Here is an 18,957-nt window from a genome sequence, read left to right as displayed (position 1 = left end):
GCATATAACATACAGGCAACATATACACCATGAGCATAAATAAAATAATAACCTGAAAAAAACCCTACCTTTAAACTTTTCCCGACAATAATCCGTTTGTAACAAGTCCACAATTCTGAATCATTGTCCGTGGGCACATCCAAAGCGTCAACACAAAGACACTTTGTCAGATGAAATCCAAAATCTCTGTATAAAGTCCATAATCTGGAATCACTGTCCAGGGGCATATCCAAATCGTCCACAAAGAAGCGTCTTATAATACACATATTATCCTGCTCCACTTGTGGCAATCCCTGAATCATCTGAATCAGCATCTGGGCGCATGTTGTTTAACCAACTGGACTTCTCCCTTCTATCGATGTCTTTCACTGTGTCTCTTACAGTACGAGGAGTCTTTTCCAAACGTCTCTGGGGAGATGAACGTCTCTTGAGACTCTTAGGAGTACTTGTGATGTACATCTGAGAAATGGCCCTGTCCTTAGGGACCCTGACACTAGCAACAGTGGGTTCTTGTGTCTCTGTGGATTCAACCACCTCTATACTCTCATCTGCCGCAGATGGTGACTTTTCTGAAACGAAGAAAGAAGCTGACCCCTCAGCACCCTTAGACGCAGACCAGTCCTTACCAGGAGGAAGAATGCTGAGGTCCGATTCTGTTTTGTTTTTCAGGTTCCATTTCCTAATCTTGTAATTCTTCGTTTTTCCGTTTATTCTGCCCTTGTGCGAGTACGATCTTGTTGCTTCTGCATGAAGGTATAGGCTGCAAAGTTTTTGGCCTGTTGCTGCACTCCTTTCAAACATGGCCGACCTCCTCACACTTGAGACACAAAGGAGGCCGGCCAGTCACTGTCAATAGTAATGGAAAAGTTGCTAGATTAGGAGCAGTGACATGCATCAAGTGCGGGATTTTCCTAGCATCCTCATGTGAGCATTGGACAATCACTTCATAGGTTTCTAGAGAATGCCCTTCGATCTTGCATCACTGCCTTTTTCCTTGCAGATATTGATCACTTTTCCGTATGGCTATAATAGACGACTCAAGAACAGTACTCCATATTCTTCCGGGAGCCAATGTATCCTCACAGCTGACCTGATCCTATTCACAATAAAGAACTCAACATACAGTCTCGGCGATATCGTCTCAAAGACTTTAGAATACAGTTGTTCAGCAGCTTGTGATGAGTTCAAAGTCACTAATCATTCATATCCTTGATCACGCTTACTAGTCGGCTCCACACATCCCACTCCAACAATGTTACTCACAAGGTTTAGTACTCCGAAATGGTTCACACTGAACCTATCTACCGCAGAAGGTGAAGCGGACGACCCGGTTCCTGATTTCCTCATCCATTTCCCACAGGCGTGGACCAGCCCTCACAGTCACAATCGCAGCCACAATCCGGAAAAGACAAGGACAAAGTCCAGCCACCCCGTCGATCTACAAAACAAAGAATGAATTAGCTCTCGAAATACTTGCCTGAGGATCACACAAAGCCTGTGCCTGTACAGACGTGCAAATATTCACAATACTCACAAGAGTCAGTACCCGGCCAAAGCCGTGTATTGTTAATCCATTGTTCTAAATTGTAGTCCATGGACATGCCCGAAACACCATCACAAAATGAGAATATTACACATCGTTGGGAGCACAAATCCATGTTCAAAATCCAGGGGCGTGTCCAGTTTGTCGTCTAGGTGAATTGGCATGCAAGTTACAGGACTTCCTATCCCACTACTCTCAGAATCGTCGGTATCGACATCACGGGCTTCTGCCTTCCACCCTCTTCTGTAAACATCTTTCATGGTGTCGTGCACCATCTTGGCTGCTTGTCGTTCTTTCACACTGGGGAAGAGGGACGTTTCCTGGCGTTTCCAGTCTCCGATTTCTCCAATCCACTTTGTTTCCTCTACGTCACTGACATCTGACGTCATCCATATATGAATGTACCGTGGAGGGGGTATGTGAATATGTTTTTCGTAAGGATGACTGAGGCAATGTTTTAATTTGTCCCTTACATTCCCTCCTCACATGACCTATCTCATGACACCTAAGACAGAGCGGAGGACGTCCAGCCATTGTCACGAGGAGAGGAAAAACCCCATTCCTGGATGAAATGTTCACAATGTGGAACCCTGTCCACATCCTCCAGACTTGTTTCAAGAATCACTCTGTGCACTCCCAAGAGAACACCTAAATCAAACTCCTCCTCACTTGTTTCCTCTGCAACCGATAGAACTCGCCAAAACTCCGAGAAGAATCTTGACAAAAATGTATATCCATATTCTTCAGGAAGCCAATGCATACATAATTCAGTCCTCACCTTATTCACAAGGGACAAATGGACTCCAACACGTTCAATTACCCTTAAGAATGACACCTGGTGTATCCCCTCTGCAAGATCCTCAGAATCAACAGTAAGGAACAATTCTGAAAGGCTTGGATCTCTCACAGAGGCGTTTCACGTGTCCACGACCAAACTGCTCCTCCATGAAAGAAAATAGACGGAACTTGGACACCGAAAATCGATCCGGGTCTGTCAGGTCAAGCTTAAGCACCCGTCTGCGGACATCCGGCGATGTCTCCAACTTCCAGGGTCCATTAACTGAATGCAGGATAACAGCCAGAGTCCCAGAACACAAGGACCAAAGGCTCTATGCCCACCCGTCGATATGAAGAGGAAAAAAACGTATTAACTCTTATCGCTTCTGTGTATCACTGTAAAGCCTGTGCCAGGTAAGTATGTTTGGGACAGGTTCCAGTTTTCATTCATAACACCCTGGCATTGCCCCATTCAGATGTCACATCATCAACGCTTCACATATATTTCATGGCAGGTTAATTGTTCGTCCAGTTTATTGTACAGAACAGTCCATTAGTACCTTCACTTTGTGAAAAAATTACTGATAGATAAAAACACACACAGACGGATGTATTTCCATTTAGACTGCATGCACGTACATCTCTGATCCGGGACCCAGGGGAGACAACTTGACAGTCCAAACACAACAACTGGCTGACAAAGCGATCCCATCTGAAATACATCAAACTCAGACTTGCTTTAAACATATACTTTTGCCACAGCAAACAGATTAACACATGCGCATTAAAAACACATAGTTTGCACATACACACACGGGAAAACAATCATCTTCAAGTGATTTTGAAGTGGGGGAAGTGTCAACTGAAAATGTCTATTTTTTGGGTTGATTTTCAAGGGGAGAGCGCGAACGCAGTCCCCCACACTTATAAATTGCGCACCCGAGTCGTCCACATTTGGGACGATCGCAGGGGTCAACCAAACCGAGGTGCAATGGAAAGGTCTCGCCCCGGGCCCACAGCCTTGCTTTTTTTTTTTTTTTTTTTTTTAATAAAGTTTATTTACATTAAATGGGCCTAAGAACAATACTCCCCAGACACCTTGAGGATAGCAATGGACATGAGTCTATACAGCAGTATACATTAATGAAAATGTTGATGATATATAGAGATGATGATTAAAAGAAAAGGTGTCTGGGTCCTAATAGTCATACCATAAAATAAAACTTTATACATGGGATGGCAGACTATTTCAAAAGAGGGACATATACAAAACTAAAGGTGGAAAGTACTTATAAATCATATTTACATATACATGTTATATACATATGGAATGAAATGGACAATGAGAACAATAGTATATTAAGCATTTACATATTAAAAAGTAAATTCCACCTTGTTATTATTAACGGTGCAAAACAATTTACATTGCACCCACTACTTATCAAATAAAGTGTCAGGTAAACGGGCTTTGTCTACAACAATTCGAAAACGTAATCTTTCCAAAAACCGGGCGACCATACTTTCCTTAGTCACCCCTTTCCTACCATTTTTGAAGTTACACCTATCACGCCAAATCTGATGTTTAGCCAAACACACCAGGTATACAATGACACATTTCCGATAATTACAATGACAAAAGAACAACTGATTAAACCGAATCTTACTAGCATTTAAATCAATTAAGCCAAACGATAGATCCAAAACCCATTTACTGACAATACTCCAAAGAGAAGAAACCATGCTACAATTAAAGAATAGGTGTTCAACAGACTCAGTTTCATTACAAAAGGTACATGTTTTAACTAGGGAATGACGTCTGCAATAAAGTGTATAGTTAGTGGGGATAATGTCATGAAGGAGACGCCATGAGAAATTTTTGAGAACGGGGTCAAGAAACGAGTCGTTTAGCAATAGAAAAGCAGACTTAAAAAGTACATCTGGAAAGTGTTTAAAGATGACAGGCTCTGTACATGCATGAGTAATTAACATTTGATAAAATACACCACTTTTAACAGGTTGAAACCAATTATAATTTGGGTACAATGACTTGAAATATCTATAAGATTCTAAAATCTTTTTATAATATGGTGGTACATAATCAGAATGAGGTATAGAATTAGAAGCAAAATCAGAATTAATTTCTTTAAGTGAAAACCCTATCCAATACAAAGCAAAACATGCATATTTACTCCGACTATTGTTGATAATTTTATGTAAATGATATAAACGTAAAGCATGAAGGCGTGTAGGTATATGGGGAAAATTAACACCTCCAAACTCCTTATTATTATATAAAATACTTCTAGCCAAAGGTTCAAAGTGATGGGATTCCCAGAAAAAATCAAATGCTACTCGTGTGAAAATATCGACAAAGTGTTTGGGCATGTGCAATACAGCTGCGACATACCACAACTTTGACATGGCCATGACATTGCAAATAGTGGACTTACCATATATGGATAAGAACCTATCTTTAAAGTTAAAATTTAGAACCCCGTGGAATTTTGTTAAAATTTTATTCCAGTTATCATCAGGAGTGACATTACTACCAAAAACACCCCCCAAAATTTTGCAAGAATCGGGCCATGATATACCGAAAGGATGGTCGGCCGAAGAACGCCATTTCCCAAAAGATATGGCCTTTGTTTTGGCCATGTTGAGACGGGCACCAGTACCTCTACCATACCACTCACTCACTTGAAGCAACCGTCTAACACTCATCTCATTCGCACATATACCAGTCCCATCATCAGCATAAGCTGATATTTTGGCTTCTTCGTTAACACCGGGAATTTTTATGCCCTTGATTAACTTGTCACTCCTTACTTTAATAGCAAAAGGTTCGAAAACTAAAACATACAACAAGGGACTTAGGCTACAGCCTTGCCTGACGCCCCTCCGCACAGGGAATTTGTCCGAAAAAAAACCGTTTACTAACACGTTGCTACTAACATTATAATATAACAGGCTGACCAGGTTGATAAACTCTGGACCAAACCCATACTGATGTAGGGCCCTGAACATGAAATCATGATTTACCCGATCAAAAGCCTTCTCCTGATCAAGGCAAACAAAGGCCACAGAATCTCCTTTTTGCTCCACATAATCAACTACATTGCGTAGAAGATGTATGTTGTCCGCTATAGATCTACCCCTGATTGAACATGTCTGATCAGGGTGTACAATCTCAGCAATGACTGATGACAACCGGTTTTGTACAACCCTAGACAATATTTTATAATCATCATTTAACAGGCTGATAGGGCGCCAATTACGTAACAACTGAGGAGCTTTGGGGTCCTTACATAACAAAGAAATACAACCTAATTTCTGAGAATCACTAAGAGTACCCAGTTGTATTGACAAATTATAAATATGTAATAATACATCTTGTAATAAAGGCCAAAACTTGGGATAAAACTCCTTACTTAAACCATCCAACCCAGGGGCTTTATTATTATCCATCCCACGAAGCGCTAGTAAAATCTCCTCTTTTGTCACAGCTCCCTCTATACTATCAGCCGAGGCCCTATCCAAGAAAGGCAAATCCTCAAGAAATTCTGAACAATAAAAATCATCAATTTCCTCAGGAGTGTATAAATTTTGGTAAAACTCCTTGCAATAGTTCCGAATAGTATCATTTTTGTCATAAGTTTCAGAACCATTCTCCAAAATATGAATGGTTTTATCTCCAGAGCGTTGAAATTCAGACTGTAAAAAACGTTTTGAAGGTTTCTCATTATTTTCCAAAACCTGCACTCTGGAGCGGATTGCACTTCCTTGTACCCTATCATAATGAAAATCATAAAGTTGTGACTTGATTGCTTTTAACTGTTCTGCATACTCGCCAGGTCTCTGACTTTCTGCAGCTATCAGATCTCTGTATCGCCTTTGAAGCTGCTGTAAAATACCTCCTTTATTGGCAGCTACTTTTTTCCCATAGGCCAAAACAAAACTTTTAATTTGAGCCTTAAGGCTATCCCAATCCGAAAGAGACAAATCAGCCTGAACATGTAAAGATTCCCAAAACTTTCCCAAAATTCCAATATAAATGATTTGTCTTTAAGTAAGGAATTATTGAATTTCCAATAGCCAGGTCCTACAGAGATGCAATCAACAACCTCCAGTTCTAGAACACAATAATCGTGATCAGAAATGGAACATGGCTGCACATCACAACTTTTAATAACCGGAACTAAAGGAGCAGAGATATAAAATCGATCTAGCCGACAACTAATATTTCCACCACGCCATGTTGTCATAACTTTATACTTGTACAATGACCGATAAGGGTCAGTTAATTTATAAGAATTTAGAAAACGTCTCAAAATCGTTGCCCCCCCAGTAGCACAATTTGGATTCCCCCCAACTTTATCTAAAGCAGTTGACAAAACAAAATTAAGATCTCCCCCAAGGACAACAAGGCGACGAGTTACAAGATGATTTTCTAGAGATAACAAGAAATCCCTTCTGTCAGAATAAGAATTAGGTGCATACATGTTAATACATCTGAAACAGTTATTGTCAATATCGATATCTAGAACAAAGAGCCTGCCATCAAAATCATAGTGTAGTTTTACAACATTAAAAGTTAACTTTTTAGACACTAGAATACCAACCCCACGTGCATTTCCCGTACCAAAACTCCAGAAGGCCTTACAAGCAAACAGATTCTCCACAGTCTCTCCTTCTTTCACACAAGCTACATGACTTTCTTGAATAAATAAAATATCGACTTTCATCCTCTTCCACTCCTCACACAACACACGCCTTCTGGTCCCTCCCCTTATCCCTGCACAATTTATGGTGGCTATCTTATACATCTTTCTACATACAATGGAACAGATACACTATATACACATATGAAAATTTAAATCCAATAAATAACAAAGTAACACTTATTTGAGAAATATATCCAAATGTATATACACGTACATAATATACATGAAATAAGTAAAAATACATACCACAACCGCCCAGTATCATATCCGTATCCAAAAATCGAAGTCCAGAAACAAATCCATAACATCAGGTTCACGAGATCAAACACAACACAACACATAAAACCCGGCAGCAAGCCGTCGTTTGTTAAGGCGATAATCGTATCCATTGTCCGGGGGCATGTCCGAGTCGCCATCGTGAAAATCACCACACACACAGACACTAGGTGTCCCCACCTGGGCTACCCATGGAATCATCCGTTCCACTGTCAATATCCCGAGCAAGCTGGCCCCAAGAATTAAGTTCTCGACGGTGGAGATCATCCATAGTGTCCTTCACAAACTTCACTGACTTGTCCTGTTTTGTGGGTGACGCAGGCCGCTTCCTCGGGACCTCTGGTGTTGTCATAATACGATCTGTCACCTCTTCATGGTCACTGCTGTCCTCTGGCATGTCTGTGCTGTGCTCCAAAGTGACTAAGTTGTCATCTGAAGTGGGTACTGTGTCCACTGATGCATTCCGCTGGGGAACTTCTTTCTCCGGGATTTCCCGCTCCTCTTGGTATCCAGGTGGTCCCTTGGATCTAGCCAACACCTCTGCATAACTCTGTCTCTGTGTTGGCATGGGACGTTCTCTATTCTTCTTTTCACCTGTACAGTCCCTCCGAACATGCCCAATCTCCCGACACTTAAGACACAATGGTTCTCTTCCTGCCATGGTGAAGAGGAGTTGGAAAACTCCATTCCTCGACTGGATGTTTATGATATGGGGAATCCTTGCTGCCTCTTCAAAGGCTACTTCTAAGACAACATTATAGATGCCCATCAAGCATCCAGCATCAAAATCCTCCACGCTTACTTGCTCCATAACATCTATCACCTCACCATAGTCCCGAAAAAGTCTCGCAAGAAAAGCCTCTCTGTTACATCTATAGCTTTCAGGTGATGCATCCTCTCGGCGATGACATCTTCTGACATGGTCACGAACCATTCTGTGACTTTGTCCCTACGGCTCAGACGCTCCACGCTTCCCTGGCCGAAGTTCTTGACCAAGAACGGAAAAATCTTGAATCGGTTGGCGGTGAACCTGTCGGGTCCGGAAACGTCAATCTTGACCACTCTGTTCCTTACTTCGGACAAAAGTCTCACTCAGACTGGGTCCAGTGAAGGAGTCAACAACAGCAAATGCCATCCTGGAAGAAGTAATGGGGGGAGTCCGAAGACAAGGACAACGTCCAGCCCGCCAGTAGACCTGTTGAAGAAAAATGTAATTATTTGCTCAGATACTTTTTTTTTTTTTTTCTTTTTGATAAAATTTATTTACAAATTTAATTTTAACACACGCGGACAGCGCGGTTGCTGCAGGGCGGCCTAAAATTATCACAGGAAAGAGTTGAGCCCTGCAGCATTAACAATAAAATAAACTACAGAGGAAGAGCATGAACGAAATAGAAAGTTACCATTTTTACATATTTGTATAACATATCACCATATTTACACATGCACATAATAATTCAATAGACACGGGACAAGTACACACATTCCCATGTACATGATTTAACAAATGCCGACTACGGCTACGGCACAAACATGGCAATTATACAGAATTATTACACTAAATTACAGTTTGATAAAACAGCAGTAAACAGTATATCAAAATTTACAAATTGAAAGATAATTTATGATTGCCATCGACTGAACAAAATATTGAAGTAGACAGCCAATAGTTAGAGAAAACAGTAAAAGATAAGCGATAGAAGTCGACCCTGATACGTGTCCTAAGGACAGACAAAAAACGTAACATGATATCATTTCCATTTAATTTTGAGTGCTCAAATTTGTTAGAATTTCGAACCAGCCAAATAGTGTATTTTGCCAAAGTTAAAAGATAGATGCACATTGATTTTTGATAGGAATTTGGAATTTTGGGAACCAAGTTAAATCGAATAACTTCGTTAGATCGTTTTAATAAACCAAATGACAATTGATCTAACCACTGGAAAACGATATCCCACAAAACCTCAACACACGAGCAATAGATGAAGAGATGATCAGAAGTTTCTATTGCTATACGACAGTGTGGACAGTTTGGAGTGACAGACATTCCCCGAGTATAGAGAGTATACCCTAAGGGGAGAGAATCATAAATGATACATAGATGATAGCTCAGATACTTTTTTTTTCTTTTTGATAAAATTTATTTACAAGTTTAATTTTACAGACGCCGACAGCGCTGTTGCTGCAGGGCCGCCAAAATATATATCACAGAAAAGAGTTGAGCCCTGCAGCACTAACAAAGAAAAATCTACAGAGGAAAAGAAGAGTACAGCAATCATATTTACATACATTAATACAGTAATGGACTAATAACACTAGTGCACATACACAGACGTACATAAACATGCCTATATACACAAATAACAATTGCTAACTACGGCTACAGCACCGACATAGAACCATATTTAGAATTATCACTGTCTATATATTACTTGTTTGAGAAAACAGTATTGAAGAACATATCCAGTTTAAACATTGAATGATAATTTATGATTGCCATCAATATAACAAAAGATTGAAGAAGACAGCCAATACTTAGAGAAAACAGCAAAAGGTAAACGACAGAAGTCGACCCTGATACGTGTCCTAAGGGCAGACAAAATACGTAACATGATATCATTTCCATTCAATTTTGAGTGCTCAAATTTGTTAGAATTTCGAACCAGCCAAATAGTGTATTTTGCCAAAGTTAAAAGATAGATGCACATTGATTTTTGATAGGAATTTGGAATTTTGGGAACCAAGTTAAATCGAATAACTTCGTTAGATCGTTTTAATAAACCAAATGACAATTGATCTAACCACTGGAAAACGATATCCCACAAAACCTCAACACACGAGCAATAGATGAAGAGATGATCAGAAGTTTCTATTGCTATACGACAGAGTGGACAGTTTGGAGTGACAGACATTCCCCGAGTATAGAGAGTATACCCTAAGGGGAGAGAATCATAGATGAGACGGTAATTAACTGATTTAGAAAGTGAATCCACGAAGTGATTATGCAAATTAAGCCAAACAAGCCGGAAAGGAATACGTGGATACAACGTTTCAACTTTATTTTCCACAATTGATTTTATGAGTGCTTCATAAAATTGTTTCGTAGTAAATTGAAACATATCTATCAGGAAATCCGAATGAACAGCCTCAAAACGTTTAACAGCTAAAAAACAACCCTGATAGAAAGCCGACATCGTCTCAGAGTGTGGGAATAGTAAAGAAGAAAGTGAGGGACAATAGTGACGTAAGGACATCCCTAACCAGTATTTCGCAAAAAAGGTCCACTTAGCTGAGGAATGAAACAGATTTTGAATATGCTTAAGATAGAAAGACTGCAATTTAGACTGGATGTGTACAACACCCATCCCCCCGTCTAAAGTTGATTTATAACAAACAGACCTCCGAATAGGCTCAGCTGTGGAATTCCAAATGAACCGAAAAGTCTCCCTCTGAAAGAGTTCGACATAATGTTTTGAATAGGGTGATACCGCCCCACGGTACCACAACTTAGACAATGCCATGACGTTGCACACAATAGTTTTGCCAAAAATAGAAATAGAGCGTCCTTTAGCACCATTTAAAACACTTCGAAATTTAGATAGTATAGGATAGAATTGATAGCTCAGATACTTTTTTTTTTCTTTTTGATAAAATTTATTTACAGATTTAATTTTAACACACGCGGACAGCGCGGTTGCTGCAGGGCGGCCTAAAATTATCACAGGAAAGAGTTGAGCCCTGCAGCATTAACAATAAAATAAACTACAGAGGAAGAGCATGAACGAAATAGAAAGTTACCATTTTTACATATTTGTATAACATATCACCATATTTACACATGCACATAATAATTCAATAGACACGGGACAAGTACACACATTCCCATGATTTAACAAATGCCGACTACGGCTACGGCACAAACATGGCAATTATACAGAATTATTACACTAAATTACAGTTTGATAAAACAGCAGTAAACAGTATATCAAAATTTACAAATTGAAAGATAATTTATGATTGCCATCGACTGAACAAAATATTGAAGTAGACAGCCAATAGTTAGAGAAAACAGTAAAAGATAAGCGATAGAAGTCGACCCTGATACGTGTCCTAAGGACAGACAAAAAACGTAACATGATATCATTTCCATTCAATTTTGAGTGCTCAAATTTGTTAGAATTTCGAACCAGCCAAATAGTGTATTTTGCCAAAGTTAAAAGATAGATGCACATTGATTTTTGATAGGAATTTGGAATTTTGGGAACCAAGTTAAATCGAATAACTTCGTTAGATCGTTTTAATAAACCAAATGACAATTGATCTAACCACTGGAAAACGATATCCCACAAAACCTCAACACACGAGCAATAGATGAAGAGATGATCAGAAGTTTCTATTGCTATACGACAGAGTGGACAGTTTGGAGTGACAGACATTCCCCGAGTATAGAGAGTATACCCTAAGGGGAGAGAATCATAGATGAGACGGTAATTAACTGATTTAGAAAGTGAATCCACGAAGTGATTATGCAAATTAAGCCAAACAAGCCGGAAAGGAATACGTGGATACAACGTTTCAACTTTATTTTCCACAATTGATTTTATGAGTGCTTCATAAAATTGTTTCGTAGTAAATTGAAACATATCTATCAGGAAATCCGAATGAACAGCCTCAAAACGTTTAACAGCTAAAAAACAACCCTGATAGAAAGCCGACATCGTCTCAGAGTGTGGGAATAGTAAAGAAGAAAGTGAGGGACAATAGTGACGTAAGGACATCCCTAACCAGTATTTCGCAAAAAAGGTCCACTTAGCTGAGGAATGAAACAGATTTTGAATATGCTTAAGATAGAAAGACTGCAATTTAGACTGGATGTGTACAACACCCATCCCCCCGTCTAAAGTTGATTTATAACAAACAGACCTCCGAATAGGCTCAGCTGTGGAATTCCAAATAAACCGAAAAGTCTCCCTCTGAAAGAGTTCGACATAATGTTTTGAATAGGGTGATACCGCCCCTCGGTACCACAACTTAGACAAAGCCATGACGTTGCACACAATAGTTTTGCCAAAAATAGAAATAGAGCGTCCTTTAGCACCATTTAAAACACTTCGAAATTTAGATAGTATAGGATGGAATTGATCGTCCGCATTGACATTTCTACCTGTCATAATTCCAACTATTTTAGAATGCTCAATCCAAGAAATACCGAAAGGGTGGTCTGATCTATTACGCCATTTACCAACGAAAATGCCGTGAGTTTTGTTAAGATTTAATTTGGAGCCAGACGCCTTGCTAAAAAGATGATATGATTCTAAAAGTTGTCCAATAGAAGCATCTGTGGTACAAAATCCCAGTCCATCATCAGCAAATGCAGATATTTTTGCCGAATCATCAGTACCTGGTAATTTGACACCAACAATTTCAGTTTTTTTCCGAATATACATTAACAGAGGCTCTAATGCTAAGACATACAGGGACGGAGATAAACCACACCCCTGCCGGACAGACCTCGTTATAGAAAACGGCTGTGAAATGTGCTGATTTATTATTACCGCACTAGATATGTCCGTATACAAAATTTTGACCCATTTTTGAAATTTTGGACCAAAGCCAAAACGGTCCAGTACTCTAAACATAAACTGATGAGAAACCCTATCAAAGGCTTTCTCTTGATCCAAACTAATAAAAGCACAAGGTAAGTCTTTTTGATCTACATAATCTAGCACATTACGAATTAGATGACAATTGTCATGAATAGAGCGACCAGGTACAGCACAGGTTTGATCCATATGCACAATACTTCCTATAACATTGCCTAAACGTGTGCATAATAATTTAGATACAATTTTGACATCAACATTTAATAAAGAAATAGGACGCCAGTTACGAACATTATCAGCATTATTAACATCCTTACATATAAGAGAAATATAAGAAGTTTTAGAAGAATTAGGAAGAGATTGTTCTTGAAAAGACAGCTGAAAGACACGGAGAAGCACATCACCAAGTACATCAAAAGTAGACACATAAAACTCCTTAGTAAGCCCATCCGGACCGGGAGATTTATTATTCTCCATAGCCTTAAGGGTCTTTAGAATTTCATCACGAGTTATGTCCCCTTCCAGTGAAGCCGAATCAACCGAATGAAGCGCCGGTAAATCAGCAAGGAAACGTTCACAAATTTCATCATCAATAGGCTCATAGCCAAAGAGTTCGCTATAAAAATCAACAAAAACGCCCATGATTTCACGAGAGGTTGTTACTTTACGGCCTTGAGAGTCTAAAATTGAACTGATAGATTTTTTCGTACCTCTCTGAGTTTCCTTGCGCAGAAAATAACTGGAAGGCCTTTCACCAATTTCAAGGTCTTTAGCCTTAGATCGAACTAAATGACCATTAAATTCCAGTATTTCCAAATCCTTTAATTGTTTTTTAACAGCCGCAATTTGGTCTGTATACAGTCCAGGATGTAAAGATTCAGCACGGCATAATGTTTTATATTGACTAACTAAATCATTACGAAGGGATGCCCGCTGTGATTTTTGAACTGACCCAAATAACTTCAAAAAGGACACAATTTCAACCTTAAAGGCATCCCACCAATCCAAAGTTATGGACTCTAAAGGGGGAATATGATTTAAACAAAAGCCCGCAAATAAGGCCTTAAAAGAATCGTTTAGTAATGAATTATTACATTTAAAATAACCCGAACCATAACTAATGCCGGCAAAATCTTTCAGCTTAAACGACACATAATCATGGTCAGAAAAACTACATGGAGAAATATCTGCAGATACAACAGTAGAGCGCAGAGAAGAGGAAATATAGAACCTGTCAAGACGGGACCCGACGCCGGCTGTATTACGCCAAGATACCGCCACTTTGCCAGGAAACTGAGAGCGATAGACATCGAAAAGAGAGAAATCGGAGACCCATTGCTTAATAATATTTGCACCAATTTGAGCATCCCGCCTACCACCTATTTTATCTAACTGAACGTTAGAAACACAATTAAAATCACCCCCTAGAACAATACGCCTATTTGTAACCAAAAATTTAGCAACGCTATGAAAGAAATTAGCCCTATCACCAGGAACATTAGGTGCATACATATTTAAAAATCGCACATTATATCCATTTATTGTTAAATCAACAACTAAAAACCTACCCTCAATATCATAATAAAAGAAATCTACAATGTAATTAACTCTAGATGAAACAATAAAAGCAACACCCCGACTAAAATTACTCCCAAAACTCCAAAAGGCTTTCCCATTAAATCTATGTTCATACATTTTAGCAATTGATAAATTATACACATGAGTCTCCTGAAGAAATAAGAAATCGATGGCATCATTAGCAAAAGTATGAGATAATATATTTAATTTAGTAGTATCATCTAATAGTCCATTACAATTTATTGATAGGAAGCTGTACATGATGAGGTATATATAAAAGTTCATATAAAATATGTATAAACCACAAATTGAATACGCATCCTCTGATTACATTATGATATAAATCAAATGTATAAATTCTATAGTCATCTCGCCATAATATGCAAATTAGGCACACCAAAATATAACATCCTCTGTATCCAATATAAATAGAAATTACCCACAATGCATCATCAAACACGCATGCAAAGAGCATTACATAACTAAGTACAACACCTCTTTGAAAACAACCCGCCGAAGCCTGACTCATATTTAAGAAAATAATATGGATAAATACAGTTTGATTGCATTGAACAATATTAACACATACCATACATGAAAGCGTAATGCAGACAATAGCTAAGAGAGGTTGCAAAGTGAGCAATAACACGAAACCATGACGTACACAAGATAACACACACACACGCATACGTTTAGATAAATATACACAAAATAGGTCTAAATATACACCTAGACACTCATAAGGCATGCCACAAATAAGACTTAAGTACATAGTAAATTTATAAGGGAAAATATGTACATGCAGATTTAATTTAGAATCCTTTTCGAACAATATGCAAATTAGCAACACCCATATACATGGAAAACCCAAATTAAAGTAGTACAAAATTACCCATAATGCTCTCAGGTAGATAACTCTTCTCATCAGCCAATGCCAACAGCAAATGGCGACAAAACTGCCCAAATAAATCAGGAGCAACCACACTACCCATATATATACAAAATCTGAACATAGCAAAGAACGGATCATGCACAAAACATCAACATACATGTACAAGAAAATAAACCAAAATGTCATACCGTTACATTCAAAGAACGTAACTGACACTATATTTTTACAGAAACGAAAATTAATAATTCTCAATACGCACAAAAAGCATTCACCAAAAGTTAACTTACCCCAGCTAATGAAACACTGTAAATAAAAAAGAAACATTAGAAACACTGCTTTTGATGTATGAACTAATTCCGTACAATATGCAAATGAGCAATACTCGAATACAGTAGGGGCAAGAAGCAGCATGCTAAACAATTACCCATAATGCAATAGATTAGCTCAGATACTTCCCGTGGATCACTAAAGCCTGTGCCAGGTAAGTATGCTTGGGACAGGTTCCAGTTTTCACTTACATCACCCTGGCGTTGCCCTATTCAGGTGTCACATCATCAACGCTTCACATATATTTCATGGCAGGTTAATTGTTCGTACAGTTTATTGTACAGAACAGTCCATTAGTACCTTCACTTTGTGAAAAAATTACTGATAGATAAAAACACACACAGACGGATTTATTTCCATTTAGACTGCATGCACGTGCATCTCTGATCCGGGACGCAGGGGAGACAACTTGACAGTCCAAACACAACAACTGGCTGACAAAGCGATCCCATCTGAAATACATCAAACTCAGACTTGCTTTAAACATATACTTTTGCCACAGCAAACAGATTAACACATGCGCATTAAAAACACATAGTTTGCACATACACACACGGGAAAACAATCATCTTCAAGTGATTTGGAAGTGGGGGAAGTGTCAACTGAAAATATCTATTTTTGGGGTTGATTTTCAAGGGGAGAGCGCGAACGCAGTCCCCCACACTTATAAATTGCGCACCCGAGTCGTCCACATTTGGGACGATCGCAGGGGTCAACCAAACCGAGGTGCAATGGAAAGGTCTCGCCCCGGGCCCACAGCCTTGCGGATCACTGTAAAGCCTGTGCCAGGTAAGTATGCTTGGGACAGGTTCCAGTTTTCACTTACATCACCCTGGCGTTGCCCTATTCAGGTGTCACATCATCAACGCTTCACATATATTTCATGGCAGGTTAATTGTTCGTACAGTTTATTGTACAGAACAGTCCATTAGTACCTTCACTTTGTGAAAAAATTACTGATAGATAAAAACACACACAGACGGATTTATTTCCATTTAGACTGCATGCACGTGCATCTCTGATCCGGGACGCAGGGGAGACAACTTGACAGTCCAAACACAACAACTGGCTGACAAAGCGATCCCATCTGAAATACATCAAACTCAGACTTGCTTTAAACATATACTTTTGCCACAGCAAACAGATTAACACATGCGCATTAAAAACACATAGTTTGCACATACACACACGGGAAAACAATCATCTTCAAGTGATTTGGAAGTGGGGGAAGTGTCAACTGAAAATATCTATTTTTGGGGTTGATTTTCAAGGGGAGAGCGCGAACGCAGTCCCCCACACTTATAAATTGCGCACCCGAGTCGTCCACATTTGGGACGATCGCAGGGGTCAACCAAACCGAGGTGCAATGGAAAGGTCTCGCCCCGGGCCCACAGCCTTGCGGATCACTGTAAAGCCTGTGCCAGGTAAGTATGCTTGGGACAGGTTCCAGTTTTCACTTACATCACCCTGGCGTTGCCCTATTCAGGTGTCACATCATCAACGCTTCACATATATTTCATGGCAGGTTAATTGTTCGTACAGTTTATTGTACAGAACAGTCCATTAGTACCTTCACTTTGTGAAAAAATTACTGATAGATAAAAACACACACAGACGGATTTATTTCCATTTAGACTGCATGCACGTGCATCTCTGATCCGGGACGCAGGGGAGACAACTTGACAGTCCAAACACAACAACTGGCTGACAAAGCGATCCCATCTGAAATACATCAAACTCAGACTTGCTTTAAACATATACTTTTGCCACAGCAAACAGATTAACACATGCGCATTAAAAACACATAGTTTGCACATACACACACGGGAAAACAATCATCTTCAAGTGATTTGGAAGTGGGGGAAGTGTCAACTGAAAATATCTATTTTTGGGGTTGATTTTCAAGGGGAGAGCGCGAACGCAGTCCCCCACACTTATAAATTGCGCACCCGAGTCGTCCACATTTGGGACGATCGCAGGGGTCAACCAAACCGAGGTGCAATGGAAAGGTCTCGCCCCGGGCCCACAGCCTTGTTTTTTTTTTTTTTTTTGTTTTTAATAAAGTTTATTTACATTAAATGGGCCTAAGAACAATACTCCCCAGACACCTTGAGGATAGGAATGGACATGAGTCTATACAGCAGTATACATTAAATGAAAATGTTGATGGTATACAGAGATGATGATTAAAAGAAAAGGTGTCTGGGTCCTAATAGTCATACCATAAAATAAAACTTTGTACATGGGATGGCAGACTATTTCAACTGAGGGACATATACAAAACTAAAGGTGGAAAGTACTTATAATTTATATTTACATATACATGTTATATAGATGTAGAATTAAATGGACATTGAGAAACATAGTATATCAAGCATTTACATATTAAAAAGTAAATTCCACCTTGTTATTATTAGTGGTGCAAAACAATTTACATTGCACCCAGTACTTATCAAATAAAGTGTCAGGTAAACGGGCTTTGTCTACAACAATTCGAAAACGTAATCTTTCCAAAAACCGGGCAACCATACTTTCCTTAGTCACCCCTTTCCTACCATTTTTGAAATTACACCTATCACGCCAAATCTGATGTTTAGCCAAACACACCAGGTATACAATGACACATTTCCGATAATTACAATGACAAAAAAACAACTGATTAAATCGAATCTTACTAGCATTTAAATCAATTAAGCCAAACGATAGATCCAAAACCCATTTACTGACAATACTCCAAAGAGAAGAAACCATGTTACAATTAAAGAATAAGTGCTCAACAGACTCAGTTTCGTTACAAAAAGTACATGTTTTAATTAAAGAATGACGTCTGCAATAAAGTGTATAATTAGTTGGGATAATGTCATGAAGGAGACGCCATGAGAAATTTTTCAGTACGGGGTCAAGAAACGAGTCGCATAGTAGTAGAAAAGCAGGCTTAAAAAGCACATCCGGAAAGTGTTTGAAGATGACAGGCTCTGTACATGTATGAGTAATTAACATTTGGTAAAATACACCACTTTTAACAGGTTGAAACCAATTATAATTAGGGTACAGTGACTTAAAATATCGATAAGATTCTAAAATCTTTTTATAATATGGCGGTATGTAGTCAGAATGAGGTAATAAATTGGAAGCAAAATCAGAATTAATTTCTTTGAGAGAAAACCCTATCCAATACAAGGCAAAACATGCATATTTACACTGACTATTATTAATAATTTTATGTAAATGATACAAACG

At 38.9% G+C, this 18,957-nt stretch overlaps 2 non-coding genes and 2 pseudogenes across 2 annotated transcripts; all 4 read right to left on the bottom strand.

The window, feature by feature from the left end:
* Positions 1 to 3,213: 3,213 nt before the first annotated feature.
* Positions 3,214 to 3,351, bottom strand: LOC137260525 (U1 spliceosomal RNA; annotated as a pseudogene).
* Positions 3,352 to 16,350: 12,999 nt separating this feature from the next.
* Positions 16,351 to 16,514, bottom strand: LOC137260515 (U1 spliceosomal RNA). The gene has a single exon (XR_010954772.1). It is a non-coding gene; the product is annotated as a U1 spliceosomal RNA (small nuclear RNA).
* Positions 16,515 to 16,985: 471 nt separating this feature from the next.
* Positions 16,986 to 17,149, bottom strand: LOC137260514 (U1 spliceosomal RNA). The gene has a single exon (XR_010954771.1). It is a non-coding gene; the product is annotated as a U1 spliceosomal RNA (small nuclear RNA).
* A 471-nt stretch (positions 17,150 to 17,620) lies between these two features.
* Positions 17,621 to 17,758, bottom strand: LOC137260523 (U1 spliceosomal RNA; annotated as a pseudogene).
* Positions 17,759 to 18,957: the final 1,199 nt, after the last annotated feature.

The sequence above is a fragment of the Haliotis asinina genome, chromosome 13 (assembly GCF_037392515.1).
Source record: "Haliotis asinina isolate JCU_RB_2024 chromosome 13, JCU_Hal_asi_v2, whole genome shotgun sequence".
In the NCBI taxonomy this organism is placed as follows: domain Eukaryota; kingdom Metazoa; phylum Mollusca; class Gastropoda; order Lepetellida; family Haliotidae; genus Haliotis; species Haliotis asinina.
This window is presented reverse-complemented; position numbering and strand designations above follow the sequence as displayed.